The 24,163-nt window shown below is 46.5% G+C and overlaps 1 protein-coding gene across 4 annotated transcripts in view; it reads left to right on the top strand.

Moving 5' to 3' along the window:
* LOC109896493 (lysine-specific demethylase 6B) overlaps window positions 1–24,163 on the top strand; it is a 68,501-nt gene that overhangs the window by 16,699 nt on the left and 27,639 nt on the right. For 3 of the 4 annotated variants that reach the window (XM_031832244.1, XM_031832242.1, XM_031832238.1), the window contains exon 2: window positions 20,910–21,016. The gene's annotated coding sequence lies outside the window, so the exon portion shown is untranslated. Of the gene's footprint in view, window positions 1–2,262; window positions 2,656–20,909; window positions 21,017–24,163 lie in introns of those variants that run through there. The other variant, XM_031832239.1, reaches the window with a different exon arrangement.

Here is a 24,163-nt window from a genome sequence, read left to right as displayed (position 1 = left end):
TTGGACTGTTTTGTGTATGTCCATCACATGAAATCCAAATAAAAATATATTTAAATTACAGATTGTAATGCAACACAATAGGAAAAACGCCACGGGGGGTGAACACTTTTGCAAGGCACTGTACTTGTTTGGCCCAAGAGACACAAGCAATGGACATTATAATAGAGGAAATCTGGCCTTTGGTCTGACAAGTCCACATTTTTTTATTTTTGGTTCCAACCACTGTGTCTTTGTGAGATGCAGAGTAGGTGAACGGATGATCTCTGGCATGTGTGGTTCCCACCGTGAAGCATGGAGGAGGAGGTTTGGTAGTGTGGTGGTGCTTTGCTGGTGACACTGTCGTGATTTATCAATCACCCGACCTCAACCCAATTGAGAAGGTTTGGGATGAGTTGGCCCGCAGAGTGAAGGAAAAGCAGCATATGTGGGAACTCCTTCAACACTGTTGGAAAAGCATACCAGGTGAAGCTGGTTGAGAGAATGCCAAGACTGTGAAAAGCTGTCATCAAGGCAAAGGGTGGCTACTTTGAGAAATAGATTTTGATTTGTTTAACAATTTTTTGGTTACTACATGATTCCATATGTGTTATTTCGCAGTTTTGATGTCCTTGCGGTTATTCCACAATGTAGAAAATAGTAAAAAATTAAGAAAATCCCTTGAATGAGTAGGTGTCCAAACATTTGACTGGTACTGTATGTCTCCTGTACTTTGCACACAGTTTGTGCCTCACCAGAGTGATCTTGTGTTGCGTCATCACACTGCTCTAGTGACTCCCTCATCCTAGACCAGTGTAACTCACCCACCCTGCTCTCTACAACCATTACCTACTCTATACCTATGATGAAGCACCCTACACACATACATACATACATACATACATACATACTGTACATACACACACGCACACCAGATGACACATTGCCTCATTGACCTTTGACCTCCCCGTTGTTTGTGTGTGTGTGCAGGGTTCTTCATCATAGGTGTAGATCAGGTCATGGTTGTGGAGAACAGAATGTGTGTGCGCGCCGCAGATGGTCTCTCCCCTCTGCCCATGACCTCCATGTCACCCCTGTGACCTTGAGGTCACCCCTGAGATGCTCTCATCGATCAGCCCATTTGTTTACAGTAATGGATTAACCTGACTACGTTACCAGAGATGGAGGGAGGAGAGGAGAAGGGGGCATCGAGGGGAGGGGAGGATTGATGCTTGTGATTACCGTGATTGGAGAGGAGACAGGGGTCAGATTGGGGTCGTGGGGGAGGGGCATTATAGTTCCTATTGTGATGTGTAACATGCATGTGGCATGTCATGTTGCAGGTTGATGGTCAGGCTTTGCTGTTCTTTGTGTTTCTGTTCTTTCCTCATCTCCTTGTCTTTACACTCTCCTATCTACTCCTCCATTTTCTAGCCACCTAATAATAATCATGAGAATGAGAATAATAATGAGAATAATGAGAATGATTATAATAATAATGATAATGATAATAATTACAATAATGATAAGAAGAAGAAGAAGAAGAATGATAATGATAATAATACATTGGATTTTAAGAGACTTTCAACATAGAACAAGGACATTGTACAACAAGGACATTGTACAACAAGGACATTGTACAACAAGGACATTGTACAACAAGGACATTGTACATCAAGGACATTGTACAACAAGGACATTGTACATCAAGGACATTGTACAACAAGGACATTGTACATCAAGGACATTGTACAACAAGGACATTGTACATCAAGGACATTGTACAACAAGGACATTGTACAACAAGGACATTGTACAACAAGGACATTGTACAACAAGGACATTGTACAACAAGGACATTGTACAACAAGGACATTGTACATCAAGGACATTGTACAACAAGGACATTGTACATCAAGGACATTGTACAACAAGGACATTGTACAACAAGGACATTGTACAACAAGGACATTGCACAACAAGGACATTGTACAACAAGGACATTGTACAACAAGGACATTGTACAACAAGGACATTGTACATCAAGGACATTGTACAACAAGGACATTGTACATCAAGGACATTGTACAACAAGGACATTGTACAACAAGGACATTGTACAACAAGGACATTGCACAACAAGGACATTGTACAACAAGGACATTGTGCTCTTTTTCTTCCCCCTCCCTTTCCCCCTCCCTCTCCCTCTCTCCTCTCTCTCCCTCTCTCCTCCCTCTCCCTCTCCCTCTCTCCTCCCTCTCCCTCTCTCCTCCCTCTCCCTCTCTCCTCCCTCTCCCTCTCTCCTCCCTCTCTCCTCCCTCTCCCTCTCTCCTCCCTCTCCCTCTCTCCTCCCTATCCCTCACGTGACTGTATAGTAGAACATTGACTGCATCCCAAATGGTAACCTATTCCTTATATGGTACACTTTGGACCCTGGTCAAAAGTAGTGCATGAAGTAGGGAATAGAGTGCCCTTTGGTATGCAGACTTTGTCTCTCTGTGTTAGTGTGTCAGTCTATCCCAGTTCTCCAGTGCACTCTGACCCCCAGTTAGGTTTAGTTGTGTAACGGCTGAGATAACACGACTCTGACTGTAAATAACTGCCACACACACAACGGCCTGGTTACCGTAGCCGGAGAGAACACACGCTGCTAGACGACAGGCAACGCTGAGCTGTCAGGTAGAACTTGTTCTCTGAATATTAGTGATATCGTTTTCTATCATATATGTATTTTATTATATTCTGTTTTTCTTTAGAATGGTCTGTGAAGTCTTTGTTTTTTGTTGGAGTATTCGGCATTTTGACTCGTAGGTCGTTACTGAGGTGTGTATGTGACGGTGTGGTTGTGTGGAGGTAGGAGGGAATGTCGTGTGTTTTTGACAATGAAGAAGTATGTGTGTCAGTGAGAGATGTGTTACTTGCAGCATAACCACTGCATTTTGTGTGCGCGCTTAGCTCTGGTGAGTGTTTACGAGAGAAACTCTGTCTGGGTGTGTGTGTGTGTGTGTGTTTGTTTTCACAAGCATGTGTGTGTGGAGGGCAACGGGTGCACTGTGACCTCTCTCGCTCTCAGTGTGTGTGTGTGTCTTCAGGCTTGTCTGTCTCCTCTCAGACAACGTAACCTGATCCCACTCCTTTGGATCAAGGAGCAGGCCTCGAGACCCTCTCTCTCCCTTTCTCCCTCTCTCTCTCCCCCACTCTCTCCCCCTCTCTGACTGTCTGCATCTCTTCTTTCATCCCCTACTCCCTCCCCTCTCACTCTACTCCCCTTGAGCCTCACCCTTCTCTTCCCTCCCCTCTCACTCTACTCCCCTTGACCCTCACCCTTCTCTTCCCTCCCCTCTCACTCTACTCCCCTTGACCCTCACCCTTCTCTTCCCTCCCCTCTCACTCTACTCCCCTTGACCCTCACCCTTCTCTTCCCTCCCCTCTCACTCTACTCCCCTTGACCCTCACCCTTATCTTCCCTTTCCTCTCACTCTACTCCCCTTGACCCTCACCCTTATCTTCCCTCGCCTCTCCCCCTCTCTCTAAATTGGAAGGCAGTGGTTGTGCAGTAACACACTATACTCCACGTCAGAGCTCAGGGTCTCCGCTTCACAGCTCCGTATGAGTTTTGACTGACAGCCGTTATAAACTTGAGCACCCTGCGCGAGATGAGCAGTCCCCCCCCCCCCCCCCCCCCCCCATCCCTCCCGCTAATTGAGCAACTGTTGCAGGGGTTTTGTTGTCTGAGTGAGGGACATGCTGAAAATGAAGAGTCGACTCTGTGTTATAATAATAATAACTGCCGCTTTGATGCCATACAAGCCAAACACCTGTGAGTCCAAATGTGGGCATGGCGTTCTACCCTGGCTTGTTCTGAACAGGATGAGCCCGTGTTTGTCGCGTATGAACGCACTCCTGACTCCGTTCTATGCGCACCAAAAATGATGTTCTGCTTCTCCGACTTGCCTTGTGAAAACCTAACACTGTAAGATCGTATTTGATCATTTAGCAGTCAGGTTGGCAATAGAACGCGCTTTCAAATTATGCCCGCCTGACCCAGATTGCGGTTTATAATGGAGCGTTTTTGGATTGTGTCAATTCTGTGTTGGCAGGGATGCAGGGCTGTGTTCCAAACAAAACAACTGCAAGTGTGCTTCCTCTAGTTCCTCAACGGGCACAGCTAGGAGAGCTCAAAACGCACCTTATAGTTGAAGACTTCTTTGAGTCATGAAAGTGCATTGGAATTATTTAGGGGACTGTGCTCAGCTTGGAGAGGTGTGTGTCCACTTGGAGACTCCAGTTAGACCTCTCACTCAACCCTTGTGGTTGTTTTCTCTTATGTTGCACCCACACAACATTTTCCAAGGATATTCCTTGATGTCACTGAATGTACCCAGAGTATTTTCGGATTTCGTGATCAGCAAATGCGGCGAAAAGTACAGTACATGTCAAATGCACGTCAAATCAACAGCGTGGTGTTTGGATTCCGTCTCGTGTCGGGTGAACCTTGAGTCGAATCATTTCCCCATTATCTCTCAAACTGCTGCCAGGTTATTCATATGCTTTCTTCTGTAAGAAACATTGCAATTTAGCCCCATCCACATTGGCCAATTCCCACGAGGGCAAAGGGTTCATCGTCTCTATTAGGATCAATAGCTGTAAAGCCAGGTGTTCATTATCTTACCACTGAGAAATGAATCGCTCATCATTTCTAGATGAGATAAGAGCCATTTCTGTAATCTTCCATTTACGAGCTCTACTGTTCACTTGAAGACTGCAGTTCTTTGTTATAAGAGGTTTTAATATACAGCTGCTGTTTTATATTGATGAGTTGTGGATCACAGGGAGCTGTAAATTGAATAGATGGGAAGGCGTAAACGGACATGGCTGACTATACACTCAGCGAGGAAGAGAAGGAAAGGACCGGGGAGAGAAAGAGGGAAGGAACGTGAGAGGAGAGCGGGTACTAAACACTTGGCGTCATAAATAAAAGGACAGGAATCATTGGGGCGTGCGAGCCAGTGCTCAAGATAGCGTGAAATCTGACTTCACCGCCTTCTCTCTCTCTCTCTCTCGCTCTATCGCTCTATCCCCATGTTCTCTCTCTCTTCCTCCTTCCACACCTAGCTCTCTCTACCGCCCCTCCACCCATCCTTCTCTCTCTCCCCCTTCTCCCCCTCTCTCTGTAGAGGGTAATTGAGGTGTATGACCTTGCTGTGGGCCTCAGCAGGTGTGAGGTATGGAGGGAGACTGAGTCGGACACTAAAACCCTGTGGCAATAAGCTGTGGGTGTCTGATATATAGTTGAACACTAACCCTGTGGCAATAAGCTGTGGGTGTCTGATATATAGTTGGACACTAACCCTGTGGCAATAAGCTGTGGGTGTCTGATATATAGTTGGACACTAACCCTCCGGCCATAAGCTGTGGGTCTCTAATATATAGTTGGACACTGGCCTTCCAGCCATAAGCTGTGGGTGTCTGATATATAGTTGAACACTAACCCTCCGGCAATAAGCTGTGGGTGTCTGATATATAGTTGGACACTAACCCTCCAGCCATAAGCTGTGGGTGTCTGATATATAGTTGGACACTGGCCCTCCAGCCATAAGCTGTGGGTGTCTGATATATAGTTGAACACTAACACTCCAGCCATAAGCTGTGGGTGTCTGATATATAGTTGAACACTAACACTCCAGCCATAAGCTGTGGGTGTCTGATATATAGTTGGACACTGCCCCTCCAGCCATAAGCTGTGGGTGTCTGATATATAGTTGGACACCAGCCCTCTGTCCATAAGCTGTGGGTGTCTGATATATAGTTGGACACCAGCCCTCCGTCTGTAAGCTGTGGGTGTCTGATATATAGTTGGACACCAGCCCTCCGGCCGTAAGCTGTGGGTGTCTGATATATAGTTGGACACCAGCCCTCCGTCCGTAAGCTGTGGGTGTCTGATATATAGTTGGACACCAGCCCTCTGTCCGTAAGCTGTGGGTGTCTGATATATAGTTGGACACCAGCCCTCCGTCCATAAGCTGTGGGTGTCTGATATATAGTTGGACACCAGCCCTCTGTCCGTAAGCTGTGGGTGTCTGATATATAGTTGGACACTGGCCCTCCGGCGTAAGCTGTGGGTGTCTGATATATAGTTGGACACCAGCCCTCCGTCCATAAGCTGTGGGTGTCTGATATATAGTTGGACACCAGCCCTCTGTCCGTAAGCTGTGGGTGTCTGATATATAGTTGGACACCAGCCCTCCGTCCGTAAGCTGTGGGTGTCTGATATATAGTTGGACACCAGCCCTCCGGCCGTAAGCTGTGGGTGTCTGATATATAGTTGGACACCAGCCCTCCGGCCGTAAGCTGTGGGTGTCTGATATATAGTTGGACACCAGCCCTCCGACCGTAAGCTGTGGGTGTCTGATATATAAACACTACCGTTCAAAAGTTTGGGGTCACTTAGAAATGTCCTTGTTTTTGAAAGAATAGCAATTTTTTTTGTCCATTAAAATAACATCAAATTGATCAGAAATACAGTGTAGAAGAGGCGACTAAGGAATGCTGGCCTTCTAGACAGAGTTGCAAAGAAAAAGCCATATCTCAGACTGGCCAATAAAAAGAAACGATTAAGATGGGCAAAAGAACACAGACACTGGACAGAGGACCTCTGCCTAGAAGGCCAGCAACCCGGAGTCGCCTCTTCACTGTTGACGATGAGACTGGTGTTTTGCGGGTACTATTTAATGAAGCTACCAGTTGAGGACTAGTGAGGCGTTTGTTTCTCAAACTAGACACTCTAATGTACTTGTCCTCTTGCTCAGTTCTGCACCGGGGCCTCCCACTCCTCTTTCTAATCTTGTTAGAGACAGTTTGTGCTGTTCTGTGAAGGGAGTAGTACACAGCGTTGTACCAGATCTTCAGTGTGTTGGCAATTTCTTGCATGGAATGGCCTTAATTTTTCAGAACAAGAATAGACTGACGAGTTTCTGAAGAAAGTTATTTGTTTCTGGCCATTTTGGGCCTGTAATCGAACCCACAAATGCTGATGCTCCAGATACTCAACTAGTCTAAAGAAGGCCAGTTTTATTGCTTCTTTAATCAGGACAACAGTTTTCAGCTGTGCTAACATAATTGCAAAAGGGTTTTCTAATGATCAGTTAGCCTTCTAAAATGAGAATCTTGGATGAGCTAACAATGTGCCATTGGAACACAGGAGTGATGGTTGCTTATAATAAACCTCTGTACGCATGTGTAGATATTCCAGAAAAAATCTGCCGTTTCCAGCTACAATAGTTATTTACAACATTAACAATGTCCACACTGTATTTCTGATAGATTTTATGTTATTTTAATGGACAAAAAATGTGCTTTTCTTTAAAAAATAAGGACATTTCTAAATGACCCCAAACCTTTGAACGGTAGTGTATATATTAAATGAAGGAAATCTTTGACTATGTACAGACTCAGGGATCATAGCCTTGCTATTGAGAAAGGCAGCAGAGGGCTGACCTGGCTCTCAAGAGAAGAAAGGCTATTTGCACATTGCCCACAAAATGAGGTGGAAACTGACCTGCACTTCCTAACCTCCTGGCAAATGTATGACCATATTAGAGACACATATTTCCCTCAGATTACACAGACCCAGAGCCTCCCAAGTGGTGCAGTGGTCTAGCTGCAAGCGCTGCAGTGCTAGCTGTGCCACTAGAGATTCTGGGTTCGAGTCCAGGCTCTGTCGCAGCCGGCCACGACCTGGAGACCCATGGGGCGGCGCACAATTGGCCCAGCGTTGTTAGGGGAGGGTTTGGCAGGCAGGGATGTCCTTGTCCCATCGTGCACTGGCGACTCCTGTGGCGGGCCTGGCGCGGTGCACGCTGAAACGGACGCCAGGTGTACGGTGTTTCCTCTGACACATTGGCGCAGCTGGCTTCCAGGTTAAGTGGGCATTGTGTCAAGAAGCAGTGCTGCTTGGTTGGGTTGTGTTTCGGAGGACGCACGGCTCTCGACCTTCGTGTCTCCCGAGTCCGTACGGGAGTTGCAGCGATGAGACAAGACTGTAACTACCAATTGGGGAGAAATAGGGGTAAAAAAAAAAAAAAGATTACACAGACCAAAATCATTTGAAAACAAATCCAATTTTGATCAAGTCCCATATCTATTAGGTGAAATACCACAGCAGCAGATCTGTGACCTGTTGCCACAAGAAACGGTCAACCAGTGAAGAACAAACACCATTGTAAATACAACCTATATTCATGTTTATTTATTTTACTTTAACTATTTGGACATCATTACAACACTGTATATAGACATAATATGACATTTGAAATGTCTTTATTCTTTTGGAACTTTTGTGAGTGTAATGTTGACTGTTCATTTTTATTGTTTATTCCACTTTTGTTTATTGTCCATTCCCCTTGCTTTGGCAGTGTAAACATATGTTTCCCATGACAATAAAGCCCTGAATTGAATTGAATTGTAAGGGTAGCAGAAAGAGAGAGAGAGAGGGAAAGAGAGGGAGAGAAGGAGAGAGAGAGAGAGAGAGAGAGAGAAGGAGAGGGAGAGAGAAAGAGGGAGAGAGAGAAGGAGAGAGAGAGAGGAGAGAAGAGAGAGAGAGAGAGAAGGAGAGGAGAGAGAGAAGGAGAGAGGAGAGAAGAGGGAGAGAGAGAAGGAGAGAGAGAGAGAGAGAAGGAGAGGAGAGAGAGAAGGAGAGAGAGAGAGAAGGAGAGAGAGAGAAGGAGAGGAGAGAGAGAGAAGGAGAGAGAGAGAAGGAGAGGGAGAGAGAAGGAGAGAGGGAGAGAGAGAAGGAGAGAGGGAGAGAGAGAAGGAGAGGGAGAGAGAGAGAAGGAGAGGGAGAGAGAGAAGGAGAGAGAGGGAAAGAGAAGGAGAGGGAGAGAGAAGGAGAGAGAGGGAAAGAGAAGGAGAGGGAGAGAGAGAGGGTGATTGTGTGTCAGTGAGTGTACAGTCCACACAGTGTTATCAGTGCTGCTGTAATCAGTTTTATAACAGGGTTAGAGCCAGACTTACTGGATCCACAGGCCAGACCTGTCTGCTTCCCAAATGGGACTCTATTTCCAGGACTCTCATTTTTTATTGTGTATTTCACCTTTGTTTTTTACCAATTTCACATGCTTTGGCAATGTAAACATATGTTTCCCATGAAATGTATATAGTCCAGGGCTGTCTATCTGTATAGATATACATAAGTGACAATATGTGTGTAGGCGTGTAGATATTCGTAAGCGGCCCAAGCTATACCTAAACAGTATATAGGCCTATGGCTAGATGTGTGGGAGTAAAGGTAGCCTATAGCTATAATAAATGTGTGTGTGTGTGTGTGTGTGTGTGCGTGCGTGCGTGCGTGCGTATTGGCATCTCTACTCCAAAGCAGTGTCAAACAGAACAGCCGTGTGATTTCACACACTCCTCTCTCCTCCCGTCCTCCCCCTCTCTTTCAATTCAATTTCAATTTAAGGGCTCTATTGGCATGGGAAATATATGTTAACATTGCCAAAGCAAGTGAAGTAGACAATAAACAAAAGTGAAATAAACAATAAAAAATGACCAGCAAACATTACACTCTCTCTCTCTGGCTTTATAGTATCTCCATCCTGCAATGGGTTCTGTCGACCTAGTAACCTTGACTCTGAACATACATTCATATAATATTATAATATCATACCCACGTTCTTCCTTCCTGTCTAGCACATACAGCTGTTTGTAGGTGTGTGTGATGAAGAAAGCAGTGTAAGCCCAACGGCTCCTCCCTCCAGGGAGAGACAGACAGACAGACAGGTGGGGGGAAGATTGAGTTCTGCCTCATTTCCCCTGCCCTCGTGCAGCTGGGCAAGGACACACACACACGCACATACATACACACACTTACAGACGCATACATGTGTAGGATCTTTATTTGAGCCAGTTTGCTACAGACGGAAAATAATCCTGCATTAACAGGAAATGTGAATTATTATGTGGATTATAATTAATGGACATTTTTTTGTAGGGGTTGATACATTTTTCGTTAGGGCAAATCAAGTCTGACTTTTAAAGTGGAAATTACAAGCTTTAGAAGCCTTTTTAAACCTCGAAATACAAACCACAAGTTTGTATTTCCTGCTGTGCAGGAAAATTCTCAGCAATAAAAGAGTGATTAAATTAAGATCCTACATCTGTAGACCTCAATTCAGGTTGTAGGACTGTGTTCACCACGGCATAGTGAGGCAGTTGAGTGTGTGTGAAGTGTTCCGTTTGAGACTGTACTGCGTGTGACTGTAGTCTAGCTGTAGCCTGATTCCCCAGGATTCCAACTACAGACTGGCAGCCCGTTGCCACGGTGACCGGGACAGATGAACCACTTGCGTGACATGAGACCAGTACAAAGCCACCACAGTACTTCCCCAAAAAACACACACACTCCATTTTTCATGGGGGGGTTAATAACCGCGACAACGGGTAAGGCTGTGCTGACATCAGCAGATTGGTGTGATGTAGTCACAGTGTTTATAAGGCATTGATCCTAGAAACATCAGAGAGGTTATGTTCTCTCTAGCCAATGTTTAGCCAATCTATCTCTCTCTGTAACTTTATTTCCCTCTCCCCGTCATCCCTCTCTCTCTCTCTCTCCCCTCCCGTCTCTCTACCCTCCTCTCTCTCTCTCCTCTCTCTCTCTCTCTCTCGCTCCTCCCACCTCTCTCCGTCTGATGGTTATCCCTCTCTCTCTCTCTCCTCCCTCTCACCTCTCTCCGTCTGATGGTTATCTCTCTCTCTCTCCCCTCCCGTCTCTCTACCCTCCTCTCTCTCTCTCTCTCTCTCTCTCCTTCTCCCTCCCACTTCTCTCCGTCTGATGGTTATCCCTCTTTATCCGTCTCCCTCCTCTCCGTCTCTCTTCTTCTGGTCTTTAATGTGATATGGGGGTCTGGTTGGTGTTTTAGAGGGGGCCCAAGGGAAGCTCTGTGTGTGTGTGTCTGTGTGTGTGTGTGACACTGCCCCTTTAAGAACCTGGCGGGCAGGCAGAACCTGGTTAGAGAGCTAGGTAGAGAGAGGTATTCTCTAGAGGGGAGACGGTGAGTGTCTTGTACAGTGTGGAGGTTGTGTGTGTTTAGTAGTGCATTTGAATGTGTGTCGTGTTAGTGTGTTTTCTGTGTGTGTGTGTGTGTGTTTTTGTGTGTGTGTGTGTGGTCCTCTGATGATTGTATAAACAGTATGTGGGGATCATGTGCGGTGTGTGAAGATAAAGAGGTCCTTTGTGTTAATGTGTGTTTGAGTGTCAACAGATGGGGCTGTAGCAGATGGGGATTGGGATGCAGCACACCACTGTCTCACACACACACGCACACACACACACACACACGTATACAGTGTACACACACAATTTCGGCCTGTGGAATTAACATTCCCTTTTTCAACAAAGTGATCTGCATGGGGTTCCATCATGATTGTACAGCTATTATTTTACAGTCAGTGAGGTTAGGGAGAATACAGTAGAGAGAGGTATTACTAAATCAGACCCATCAGAGTCTGTAGTGGGAACGTGACTATAGCATGTAGTGTTATTGTGCAACTGAGAAGGCAGCAGTTTGTCTGAGACCGGTATGTGGGCTTGGAAGGGCATGTCGGACTGGTTGGTCACACACACACATGCATGTCCGCCTCGCACGCGCGCGCACACACACACACACACACACACAGAGGGGTTGGGTTAAATGCAGGACAGACACGTTGCAGTCGAATGCATTCGGGTTGGACAACTGACTAGGTATCCTCCTTTTCTTCCCCTGTGAGTATGTCCCTTCGGGCACTTATTTTAAGCCCTCCTCACACATATCTCATAAACCCTGACTGAGAGTACGACACACACGTGCACGCATCCACTACCTTACAGACTACAGCAAGTCCTGAAATGAAGACAGTTTATTGTTTTTTTACACATTAGGTTTACTGCAGACGTTGCTGCCTCAGGACACATTGCTCTGAGAGAGAGAGAGAGAGAGAGAGAGAGAGAGAGTGTGTTTGTGTGTGTGTGTGTGTGTGTGTGTGTGTGTGTGTGTGTGTGTGTGTGTGTGTGTGTGTGCGTGTGCGTGTTTGAGTTTGACGTGTGCGGACATGTCAGCTGCTCTGCCAGTTAAAAACAACCGTGTGCTCACAGACTAGTGCTGACAGTGAGGACTACGGTCATGTGTTATGGAGACAGGTATATAGGGACTGGGGCTATATTGGAAACCAGTGTGTAATGGAGTTGATATACTGTATAAAACGGAGCTGCAATGTCATGTGTAATGGTGTTTGATATATAAAACGGAGCTGAGGTGTCATGTGTAATGGAGTTTGATATATAAAACGGAGCTGCGGTGTAATGTGTAATGGAGTTTGATATAAAAAACAGAGCTGAGGTGTCATGTGTAATGGAGTTTGATATATAAAACGGAGCTGCAATGTCATGTGTAATGGAGTTTGATATAAAAACGGAGCTGCAATGTCATGTGTAATGGAGTTTGATATAAAAAACGGAGCTGAGGTGTCATGTGTAATGGAGTTTGATATATAAAACGGAGCTGCGGTGTCATGTGTAATGGAGTTTGATATATAAAACGGAGCTGCGGTGTCATGTGTAATGGAGTTTGATATAAGAAAAACTGAGCTGAGGTGTCATGTGTAATGGAGTTTGATATACTGTATAAAACGGAGCTGCGGTGTCATGTGTAATGGAGTATGATGGGTTTTGGAGTTGACATTGAAAGAGACTATTATTGGAGTTGACGTCATAGGAAATGTTTTTATGTTGTTAGCGTTAAAGCCATCTACTGTAGTGGCGTTGGAGGCTCTCCGCTTGTTTGTGTGTGTGTGTGTGTGTGCGTGAGAGAGATAGAGAGAGTGTGTGTTAGCCACACCCACATGAATGAGTGACAGATGTTGAAAGCGCCTTTAAGATATTCACTCACACGCGCATGCATACACACACACACACTTCACAGCTCCAGATTTTAGCACTCAGGCTCCTGAGCACCTTTCATTAGCCTCTGTCTAGACCTTATTACCAGCTGTTTGTTCCACTCTCCTCCCTACACTGCTCTAGTCTTTCCTCGTTTTTTCTCCTCTCCGTGCTGCTCTGTTTTGTTTGTGTTTACAGATTCACCCAAGTTGGGCTGCAATAGATCTTCAGATCTGTTTTGTGTGTGTGTGTGTGTGTGTGTGTGTGTGTGTGTGTGTGTGTGTGTGTGTGTGTGTATGTCTGTGTGTGTGTGTGTGTGTGTGTGTCTGTCTCTCACATGGTCTATGTGTGGGTGTGTCTGTCTGTCTCTGTCTGTCTCTCACATTGTCAATGTGTGGGTGTGAGTCTGGTTGAAACTCTCTGTCTGTCCATCTGTCTGGCTTTCTGTTTGTGTGCGTGTGTGTGCATGACTATGTGCGTAGGACTGTGTGTGTGTGTGTGTGTGTGTGTGTGTGTGTGTGTGTAGGGGGGTTATCTTTGATCTTTGCAGCCCAACTGTGGTCGACCATGACCTTTTCTGAAGACATGTGGCAGAGGTTCCCTACCCCAACACCCCACCGCAGTCTACTCCCACGACAACTCTGCCAACAGACCTTGGCTTGCTCCTCCTCCTACACACACACACACACACCCAAAGAAAACACACCAACTCTGCTACTCTATCTCACACACACATGACTTCTCAATTGTTCTGTTGTGATGTCTATGTGAGTGTGTAGAAAAGGGAGTTAGTTCAGGCTGTGTCCAGAATGTAGCCCTCTGCCTCATGACTTCTGCACACACACTGTCTCTCTACAAGAGACAGACAGGGAGGCAAACTAATTTACTGACATACAACCAATTGTGTGTGTGTATGTGTGTGTGTGTGTGTGTGTGTGTGTGTGTGTGTGTGTGTGTGTGTGTGTGTGTGTGTGTGTGTGTGTGTGTGTGTGTGTGTGTGTGTGTGTGTGTGTGTGTGTGCGTGCAGGTATGAAGTGCAGGTATGAAGTCTGCTGAATCACCACTGACTCTCTTGCAGCCCAAGCGTGACATCTGCACACACGCCATGCAGGCTCACACGCGCGAGTAGGCACGCTAACACACACACTTTGTTTCCTCAGAGACTGCGTGTGTGCTCTTTGTGGGAGAGAGAGAGAGAGAAAGTGTAAGGTGAATGTGTGTTCAGTCAGTAGGTGTGTTCAGTGGGTCAGTGTGTTCAGTCAGTAGGTGTGTTCAGTGGGTCAGTGTGTTCAGTCAGTAGGTGTGTTCAGTGGGTCAGTGTGTTCAGTCAGTAGGTGTGTTCAGTGGGTCAGTGTGTTCAGTCAGTAGGTGTGTTCAGTGGGCCAGTGTGTTCAGTCAGTAGGTGTGTTCAGTCAGTAGGTGTGTTCAGTTGGTCAGTGTGTTCAGTCAGTAGTGGTGTTCAGTGGGTCAGTGTGTTCAGTCAGTAGCTGTGTTCAGTGGGTCAGTGTGTTCAGTCAGTAGCTGTGTTCAGTGGGTCAGTGTGTTCAGTCAATAGGTGTGGTCAGTGTGTTCAGTCAGTAGCTGTGTTCAGTCAGTAGCTGTGTTCAGTGGGTCAGTGTGTTCAGTCAGTAGGTGTGTTCAGTGGGTCAGTGTGTTCAGTCAGTAGGTGTGTTCAGTCAGTAGCTGTGTTCAGTGGGTCAGTGTGTTCAGTCAATAGGTGTGTTCAGTGTGTTCAGTCAGTAGCTGTGTTCAGTGGGTCAGTGTGTTCAGTCAGTAGCTGTGTTCAGTGGGTCAGTGTGTTCAGTCAGTAGCTGTGTTCAGTGGGTCAGTGTTTTCAGTCAGTAGCTGTGTTCAGTGGGTCAGTGTGTTCAGTCAGTAGCTGTGTTCAGTGGGTCAGTGTGTTCAGTCAGTAGCTGTGTTCAGTGGGTCAGTGTGTTCAGTTCATGGTGTTTTGTTATCTGGCTTTCTGTTCAGTGTGTTCAGTGGGTCAGTGTGTTCAGTCAGTAGGTGTGTTCAGTGGGTCAGTGTGTTCATTCAGTGGGTCAGTGTGTTCAGTCAGTAGGTGTGTTCAGTGGGTCAGTGTGTTCAGTCAGTAGGTGTGTTCAGTGAGCCAGTGTGTTCAGTCAGTAGGTGTGTTCAGTGGGTCAGTGTGTTCAGTCAGTAGGTGTGTTCAGTGGGTCAGTGTGTTCAGTCAGTAGTGGTGTTCAGTGGGTCAGTGTGTTCAGTCAGTAGCTGTGTTCAGTGGGTCAGTGTTTTCAGTCAGTAGCTGTGTTCAGTGGGTCAGTGTGTTCAGTCAGTAGCTGTGTTCAGTGGGTCAGTGTGTTCAGTCAGTAGGTGTGTTCAGTGGGTCAGTGTGTTCAGTCAGTAGGTGTGTTCAGTGGGTCAGTGTGTTCAGTCAGTAGGTGTGTTCAGTGGGTCAGTGTGTTCAGTCAGTAGGTGTGTTCAGTGGGCCAGTGTGTTCAGTCAGTAGGTGTGTTCAGTTGGTCAGTGTGTTCAGTCAGTAGTGGTGTTCAGTGGGTCAGTGTGTTCAGTCAGTAGCTGTGTTCAGTGGGTCAGTGTGTTCAGTCAGTAGCTGTGTTCAGTGGGTCAGTGTGTTCAGTCAATAGGTGTGGTCAGTGTGTTCAGTCAGTAGCTGTGTTCAGTGGGTCAGTGTGTTCAGTCAATAGGTGTGTTCAGTGGGTCAGTGTGTTCAGTCAGTAGCTGTGTTCAGTCAGTAGCTGTGTTCAGTGGGTCAGTGTGTTCAGTCAGTAGGTGTGTTCAGTGGGTCAGTGTGTTCAGTCAGTAGGTGTGTTCAGTGGGTCAGTGTGTTCAGTCAATAGGTGTGTTCAGTGTGTTCAGTCAGTAGCTGTGTTCAGTGGGTCAGTGTGTTCAGTCAGTAGCTGTGTTCAGTGGGTCAGTGTGTTCAGTCAGTAGCTGTGTTCAGTGGGTCAGTGTTTTCAGTCAGTAGCTGTGTTCAGTGGGTCAGTGTGTTCAGTCAGTAGCTGTGTTCAGTGGGTCAGTGTGTTCAGTCAGTAGCTGTGTTCAGTGGGTCAGTGTGTTCAGTTCATGGTGTTTTGTTATCTGGCTTTCTGTTCAGTGTGTTCAGTGGGTCAGTGTGTTCAGTCAGTAGGTGTGTTCAGTGGGTCAGTGTGTTCATTCAGTAGGTGTGTTCAGTGGGTCAGTGTGTTCAGTCAGTAGGTGTGTTCAGTGGGTCAGTGTGTTCAGTCAGTAGGTGTGTTCAGTGAGCCAGTGTGTTCAGTCAGTAGGTGTGTTCAGTGGGTCAGTGTGTTCAGTCAGTAGGTGTGTTCAGTCAGTAGTGGTGTTCAGTGGGTCAGTGTGTTCAGTCAGTAGTGGTGTTCAGTGGGTCAGTGTGTTCAGTCAGTAGCTGTGTTCAGTGGGTCAGTGTGTTCAGTCAGTAGCTGTGTTCAGTGGGTCAGTGTGTTCAGTCAGTAGCTGTGTTCAGTGGGTCAGTGTTTTCAGTCAGTAGCTGTGTTCAGTGGGTCAGTGTGTTCAGTCAGTAGCTGTGTTCAGTGGGTCAGTGTGTTCAGTCAGTAGCTGTGTTCAGTGGGTCAGTGTGTTCAGTTCATGGTGTTTTGTTATCTGGCTTTCTGTTCAGTGTGTTCAGTCAGTAGGTGTGTTCAGTGGGTCAGTGTGTTCAGTCAGTAGGTGTGTTCAGTGGGTCAGTGTGTTCATTCAGTAGGTGTGTTCAGTGGGTCAGTGTGTTCAGTCAGTAGGTGTGTTCAGTCAGTAGTGGTGTTCAGTGGGTCAGTGTGTTCAGTCAGTAGTGGTGTTCAGTGGGTCAGTGTGTTCAGTCAGTAGCTGTGTTCAGTGGGTCAGTGTTTTCAGTCAGTAGCTGTGTTCAGTGGGTCAGTGTGTTCAGTCAGTAGCTGTGTTCAGTGGGTCAGTGTGTTCAGTCAGTAGCTGTGTTCAGTGGGTCAGTGTGTTCAGTCAGTAGCTGTGTTCAGTGGGTCAGTGTTTTCAGTCAGTAGCTGTGTTCAGTGGGTCAGTGTGTTCAGTCAGTAGCTGTGTTCAGTGGGTCAGTGTGTTCAGTCAGTAGCTGTGTTCAGTGGGTCAGTGTGTTCAGTTCATGGTGTTTTGTTATCTGGCTTTCTGTTCAGTGTGTTCAGTCAGTAGGTGTGTTCAGTGGGTCAGTGTGTTCAGTCAGTAGGTGTGTTCAGTGGGTCAGTGTGTTCATTCAGTAGGTGTGTTCAGTGGGTCAGTGTGTTCAGTCAGTAGGTGTGTTCAGTCAGTAGTGGTGTTCAGTGGGTCAGTGTGTTCAGTCAGTAGTGGTGTTCAGTGGGTCAGTGTGTTCAGTCAGTAGCTGTGTTCAGTGGGTCAGTGTTTTCAGTCAGTAGCTGTGTTCAGTGGGTCAGTGTGTTCAGTCAGTAGCTGTGTTCAGTGGGTCAGTGTGTTCAGTCAGTAGCTGTGTTCAGTGGGTCAGTGTGTTCAGTCAGTAGCTGTGTTCAGTGGGTCAGTGTTTTCAGTCAGTAGCTGTGTTCAGTGGGTCAGTGTGTTCAGTCAGTAGCTGTGTTCAGTGGGTCAGTGTGTTCAGTCAGTAGCTGTGTTCAGTGGGTCAGTGTGTTCAGTTCATGGTGTTTTGTTATCTGGCTTTCTGTTCAGTGTGTTCAGTCAGTAGGTGTGTTCAGTGGGTCAGTGTGTTCAGTCAGTAGGTGTGTTCAGTGGGTCAGTGTGTTCATTCAGTAGGTGTGTTCAGTGGGTCAGTGTGTTCAGTCAGTAGGTGTGTTCAGTCAGTAGTGGTGTTCAGTGGGTCAGTGTGTTCAGTCAGTAGTGGTGTTCAGTGGGTCAGTGTGTTCAGTCAGTAGCTGTGTTCAGTGGGTCAGTGTTTTCAGTCAGTAGCTGTGTTCAGTGGGTCAGTGTGTTCAGTCAGTAGCTGTGTTCAGTGGGTCAGTGTGTTCAGTCAGTAGCTGTGTTCAGTGGGTCAGTGTGTTCAGTCAGTAGCTGTGTTCAGTGGGTCAGTGTTTTCAGTCAGTAGCTGTGTTCAGTGGGTCAGTGTGTTCAGTCAGTAGCTGTGTTCAGTGGGTCAGTGTGTTCAGTCAGTAGCTGTGTTCAGTGGGTCAGTGTGTTCAGTTCATGGTGTTTTGTTATCTGGCTTTCTGTTCAGTGTGTTCAGTCAGTAGGTGTGTTCAGTGGGTCAGTGTGTTCAGTCAGTAGGTGTGTTCAGTGGGTCAGTGTGTTCATTCAGTAGGTGTGTTCAGTGGGTCAGTGTGTTCAGTCAGTAGGTGTGTTCAGTGGGTCAGTGTGTTCAGTCAGTAGGTGTGTTCAGTGAGCCAGTGTGTTCAGTCAGTAGGTGTGTTCAGTGGGTCAGTGTGTTCAGTCAGTAGGTGTGTTCAGTCAGTAGTGGTGTTCAGTGGGTCAGTGTGTTCAGTCAGTAGCTGTGTTCAGTGGGTCAGTGTGTTCAGTCAGTAGCTGTGTTCAGTGGGTCAGTGTGTTCAGTCAATAGGTGTGTTCAGTGGGTCAGTGTGTTCAGTCAGTAGCTGTGTTCAGTTGGTCAGTGTGTTCAGTCAATAGGTGTGTTCAGTGGGTCAGTGTGTTCAGTCCATGGTGTTTTGTTATCTGAACTAATGCTGTGTTCCTTTGACACACAACTCAGTATCAGATGCAGGGAGAGTGAAGGCACAAAGTGTGTGTGTGTGTGTGTGTGTGTGTGTGTGTGTGTGTGTGTGTGTGTGTGTGTGTGTGTGTGTGTGTGTGTGCGTGTGCGTGTGCATGTGCGTGCGTGTGCAGCACTTGTATCCCAGCTGGTGCTCATACAATAGGGCCGATATCAGTACAATAGTGTAGGGCTGGCACAATGCAGACCTTGACTTGAGCAAAGTCACATGTAGTCCTGCTGTCACGGGAGCAACACTGTCTTGGCCCTTTCACGACCTTGGCCTCCCTCGTTCACTCTCTCCTCTCCCCCCTTTCCAGTTCTCTCGCTCTGCTACTTTTTTTGGTTTATTTTGTCTCTAATTTTCCATTCTTTAATCTCTTTCTCTTTCTCAGAAACGGTGATATTCTCCATCCCTTGTTTTTTTTCTTGTTATCTGTTTCTCTTGAAGAATCTCCCCACCCAGTTTATTTTCCCACCTTTTTCATCTTTTGGATAGTTGACTCGGGTTGTTTTTCACTCCTCCTCACTCCCTCTTTTCTCTTTATTCTGCCTCTCCCCCTCCTTGCCTCTCTCACCCATGCTTCACTCTTTATTTCTTCTCTTTATCTCCTCTCTCCCTCACTATCTCTCTATCTCTCTCCCCTCTCTCTCCCTCCTCCTCCCCTCTCTCCCTCCTCCTCACTCCTCTCTCTCTCCCTCCTCGTCACTCCTCCCTCCTCCTCACTCCTCCCTCTCTCCCTCCTCCTCCCTCTCTTCCTCCTCCCCCTCTTTCTCTCCCTCCTCCTTACTCCTCCCTCTCTCCCTCCTCCTCACTCCTCACTCCTTCCTCTCTCCCTCCTCCTCCCTCTCTGCCTCCTCCCCCTCTTTCTCTCTCTCCTCCTCACTCCTCCCTCTCTCCTCCTCACTCCTCCCTCCCCCCCCTCTCTCTCCCTCCCCTCTCTCCCTCCTCTTCCCTCCTCCTCTCCTTTCTTCAATGTATCTCTCTGCTGGGCTGGTTAGTGTTACTCCCACGGGTTGACCTTTACAGACACAGATACTGTAGTAGACACACTTTTCATCTGATCTCAGTTCAGCCTTATCGCTGCTGAACTCTCGGAATCAACCCTGTCTCTCCCACACATCTCACTCTGAGCTGATCTGGGGGTCAGTATTGACATTTAGTACCATCATAAAATCCCCTTAGGCTACACTGATACAGGTGATATGAATGCGATATCGTGACATTCACAAAGAGTGGGAGAAGGGAATATATTGAAACTGTTTTGGCTTTAGTGTCAATTCAAACATAATTTCATGGCCAACTAAGTATATTTCCACTGTCAACAGACTGCTAACTAAGCTGAAAAGTAAGTCGCGCAGAAGTAACAGATACTTATACTATACACATTCATCCATTCTGTTTTAAGGTGGAAATGCTCAATCTCTTACAAACATTTCCCTGTAGGGGCCTCTGAGGGCCCTCCACATCAGCTGCGGCCTTCCAGGGAGTCAGGCCTATGACCCCTGACCTCTGGGTGAAAGGTCAAGTGCCTTAACTGCTAGTCCACTTGACTGCCAGGGGCAGATGAATGTAAACATGCCAATTATTGACCCAACTGTCAGGACCTGTGTTTATAGAAGTACATGCAGAAGCATGCCTTGAGCTATACGTTTATGTTGCAACTCTTATAGAGTGTAGCGTGTGTTCATGTATTGTATTTAGGTATGTGTATGAAACAGCAATGCATGTGTATGTTTTCCATGAGCCTGCACGGTGAGTTGGAAGATAGATAGATAGAACAAGAAAGGGTGAGAGAGAGGGAGGCGGGGAGGGAAAGGGAGAGAGAGGTTATATGTTTAGGTAAGTGGAGAGGGTGAAAGAGGAGGACAGTGGAGGGGAGGTAGAGGGAGGAGGACAGACGGGAGGAGGGTTGAAGAGTTGAAAGTAGGGAGTAGGAATGGGTAGGGTACATTACATTTAGGTAGACTGCACTCTGTGTAAACCACAACATCATGTCAAAAAGGACATACACACTGGCATCTGTGTGTGTGTGTGTGTGTGTGTGTGTGTGTGTGTGTGTGTGTGTGTGTGTGTGTGTAGGGGGTAGGAGGTGTACCAGAGTGCCACCTGTTCTTGATCACATGACCCTGCAGTAACACTGTGAGTCACTCAGGAACAGGCGACACATGCCAAACACAGACACACACATGCACACACACATACACACTCCCAGATGGCCACAGCAACGGCCAAGGCAGGGCCTCATGTTTGGCCTGACACACACTTTGGCTTTATGAACCACTAAAATGTTGACTGTGTGTTGAACCCCAAACGACAATGTTGATTGTGTTACCATTCCATCATAGAATGGCATGCCAACCATGTTGTAACCGCTTGACCCCAAGCCCCGACTGACCATGTTGCCAACCATGTTGTGTGTTCAGGAGGTGCAGGCAGAGAGAGAGAGAGCGCCTGAGGTGTCGTAATATGGTGGTCAACTGACCCTCCAACCTCCCTGCCGCTGACCAGACTGAAGACGTGGCATATACAGGTAAGACTCAACCGCTCTTTTGGGTTTCATTTCACTATGTACAGTGGGACAAAAAGTATTTAGTCAGCCACCAATTGTGCAAGTTCTCCCACTTAAAAAGATGAGAGAGGCCTGTAATTTTCATCATAGGTACACTTCAACTATGACAGACAAAATTAGGGGAAAAACATCCAGAAAATCACATTGTGGGATTTTTAATGAATTTATTTGCAAATTATGGTGGAAAATAAGTATTTGGTCAATAACAAAAGTTTATCTCAATACTTTGTTATATACCCTTTGTTGGCAATGACAGAGGTCAAATGTTTTCTTACGTCTTCACAAGGTTTTCACACACTGGTGCTGGTATTTTGGCCCATTCCTCCATGCAGATCTCCTCTAGAGCAGTGATGTTTTGGGGCTGTTGCTGGGCAACACGGACTTTCAACTCCCTCCAAAGATTTTCTATGGGGTTGAGATCTGGAGACTGGCTAGGCCACTGCAGGACCTTGAAATGCTTCTTACGAAGCCACTCCTTCGTTGCCCGGGCGGTGTGTTTGGGATCATTGTCATGCTAAAAGACCCAGCCACGTTTCATCTTCAATGCCCTTGCTGATGGAAGGAGGTTTTCACTCAAAATCTCACGATACATGGCCCCATTCATTGTTTCCTTTACACGGATCAGTCGTCCTGGTCCCTTTGCAGAAAAACAGCCCCAAAGCATGATGTTTCCACCCCCATGTTTCACAGTAGGTATGGTGTTCTTTGGATGCAACTCAGCATTCTTTGTCCGCCAAACACGACGAGTTGAGTTTTTACCAAAAAGTTATATTTTGGTTTCATCTGACCATATGACATTCTCCCAGTCTTCTTCTGGATCATCCAAATGCTCTCTAGCAAACTTCAGACGGGCCTGGACATGTACTGGCTTAAGCAGGGGGACACGTCTGGCACTGCAGGATTTGAGTCCCTGGCGGCGTAGTGTGTTACTGATGGTAGGCTTTGTTACTTTGGTCCCAGCTCTCTGCAGGTCATTCATTAGGTCCCCTGTGTGGTTCTGGGATTTTTGCTCACCGTTCTTGTGATCATTTTGACCCCACGGGGTGAGATCTTGCATGGAGCCCCAGATCGAGGGAGATTATCAGTGGTCTTATATGTCTTCCATTTCCTAATAATTGCTTCCACAGTTGATTTCTTCAAACCAAGCTGCTTACCTATTGCAGATTCAGTCTTCCCAGCCTGGTGCAGGTCAACAATTTTGTTTCTGGTGTCCTTTGACAGCTCTTTGGTCTTGGCCATAGTGGAGTTTGGAGTGTGACTGTTTGAGGTTGTGGACAGGTGTCTTTTATACTGATAACAAGTTCAAACAGGTGCCATTAATACAGGTAACGAGTGGAGGACAGAGGAGCCTCTGAAAGAAGAAGTTACAGGTCTGTGAGAGCCAGAAATCTTGCTTGTTTGTAGGTGACCAAATACTTATTTTCCACCATAATTTGCAAATTCATTCATAAAAAATCCTACAATGTGATTCTCTGGGGGGAAAAAGTCTCATTTTGTCTGTCATAGTTGAAGTGTACCTATGATGAAAATTGCAGGCCTCTCTCAACTTTTTAAGTGGGATGGTAGTTGGACTTGTAGTGGCATGGTCTGAGTCAGGAATGAGTGTGAGCATAATTCTGAGGACTTACACACACACACACACGTCTGTCTGTTTCTCTATCCACACAGTCCCGCAGAGAGGAGGCTGAGAGGCACTGTCTGTACCAGTGACACATCCTCCTACTATTACCACACACACGTGCATACACACCCCACACACACACACACACACACACACACACACACTCCCCGTCTCTACTACTCCGCTACTCAGGCCTACGGCTTTTTCCACATTTTGTTGTGTTACAGCCTGAATTTAAAATGGATTCAATTGAGATATTTTCTCACTGGCCTACACATAATACCCCATAATGTCAAGGTGGAATTATGTTTCTTGAATTTGTTTTACTAATGAATTCAAAATCAAAAAAGCCGAAATGTTGGGGCGGAAGGTCGCCTGGGCGATAGGAGTGTTGGGCCAGTAACCAAAATGTTGCTGGATCGAATCTCAGAGCTGAAAAGGTAAGAATCTGTCATTCTGCCCCTGAGCAGGGCAGTTAACCCACTGTTCACCGTGGATGTCAATTAAGGCAGCCCCCTGCACCTCTCTGATTCAGAGGGGTTGGGTTAAATGTGGAAGACACATTTCAGTTGAATGCATTCAGTTGCACAACTGTCTAGGTATCCCCCTTTCCCAACAAAACCTATTCCCCCTCAGAAGACTGAAAACATTTGGCATGGGTCCTCAGATCCTCAAAAGATTTTACAGCTGCACCATCGAGAGCATCCTAACGGGTTGCATCACTGCCTGGTATGGAAACTGCTCGGCCTCCGATCACAAGGCACTACAGAGGGTAGTGCGTACGGCCCAGTACATCATTGGGGCCAAGCTTCCTGCCATCCAGGACCTCTATACCAGGCGGTGTCAGAGGAAGGCCCTTAAAACTAGTCATAGACTGTTCTCTCTGCTACCGCAAGACAAGCGGTACAGGAGCGCCAAGTCTCGGTCCAAGAGGCTTCTTAACAGCTTCTACACCCAAGCCATAAAACTCTTGAACAGTTCATCAAATGGCTACCCAGACTATTTGCATTGCCCCCCTTTCTACACTGCTGCTTCTTTCTGTTATTATCTATACATAGTCACTTTAATAACTCTACCTACATGAACATATTACCTCGACACCGTTGCCCCCACACATTGACTCTGTACCGGTACCCCCCTGTATATAGCCTTGTTATTGTTATTTTATTGTGTGACTTTAGTTTATTTGGTAAATATTTATATAACTCTTAAGTCAGCACTTCACAGTAAAGGTCTACACTTATCGGCGCATGTGACAAATAAAGTTTGATTTGATTTGACATCAAATTAATGTTATATAATGTAGTGTGTGCGTGCGTGCGTGTGTGTGAGCGTGTACTTTATACAAATGATGTGTCTGTGTGAAGTAGGAATGACAAGAATCTTTTTGGCTTGTACCCATGAGAGGGATGCTATATATATATATCTGCAGTATGAGAACCGAACTCGCTCCCCTCTCCCTGCAGTCCTCCTCTCCCACTCCCTCT

The sequence above is a fragment of the Oncorhynchus kisutch genome, linkage group LG9 (genome assembly GCF_002021735.2).
Source record: "Oncorhynchus kisutch isolate 150728-3 linkage group LG9, Okis_V2, whole genome shotgun sequence".
Lineage (NCBI taxonomy): Eukaryota > Metazoa > Chordata > Actinopteri > Salmoniformes > Salmonidae > Oncorhynchus > Oncorhynchus kisutch.
This window is presented reverse-complemented; position numbering and strand designations above follow the sequence as displayed.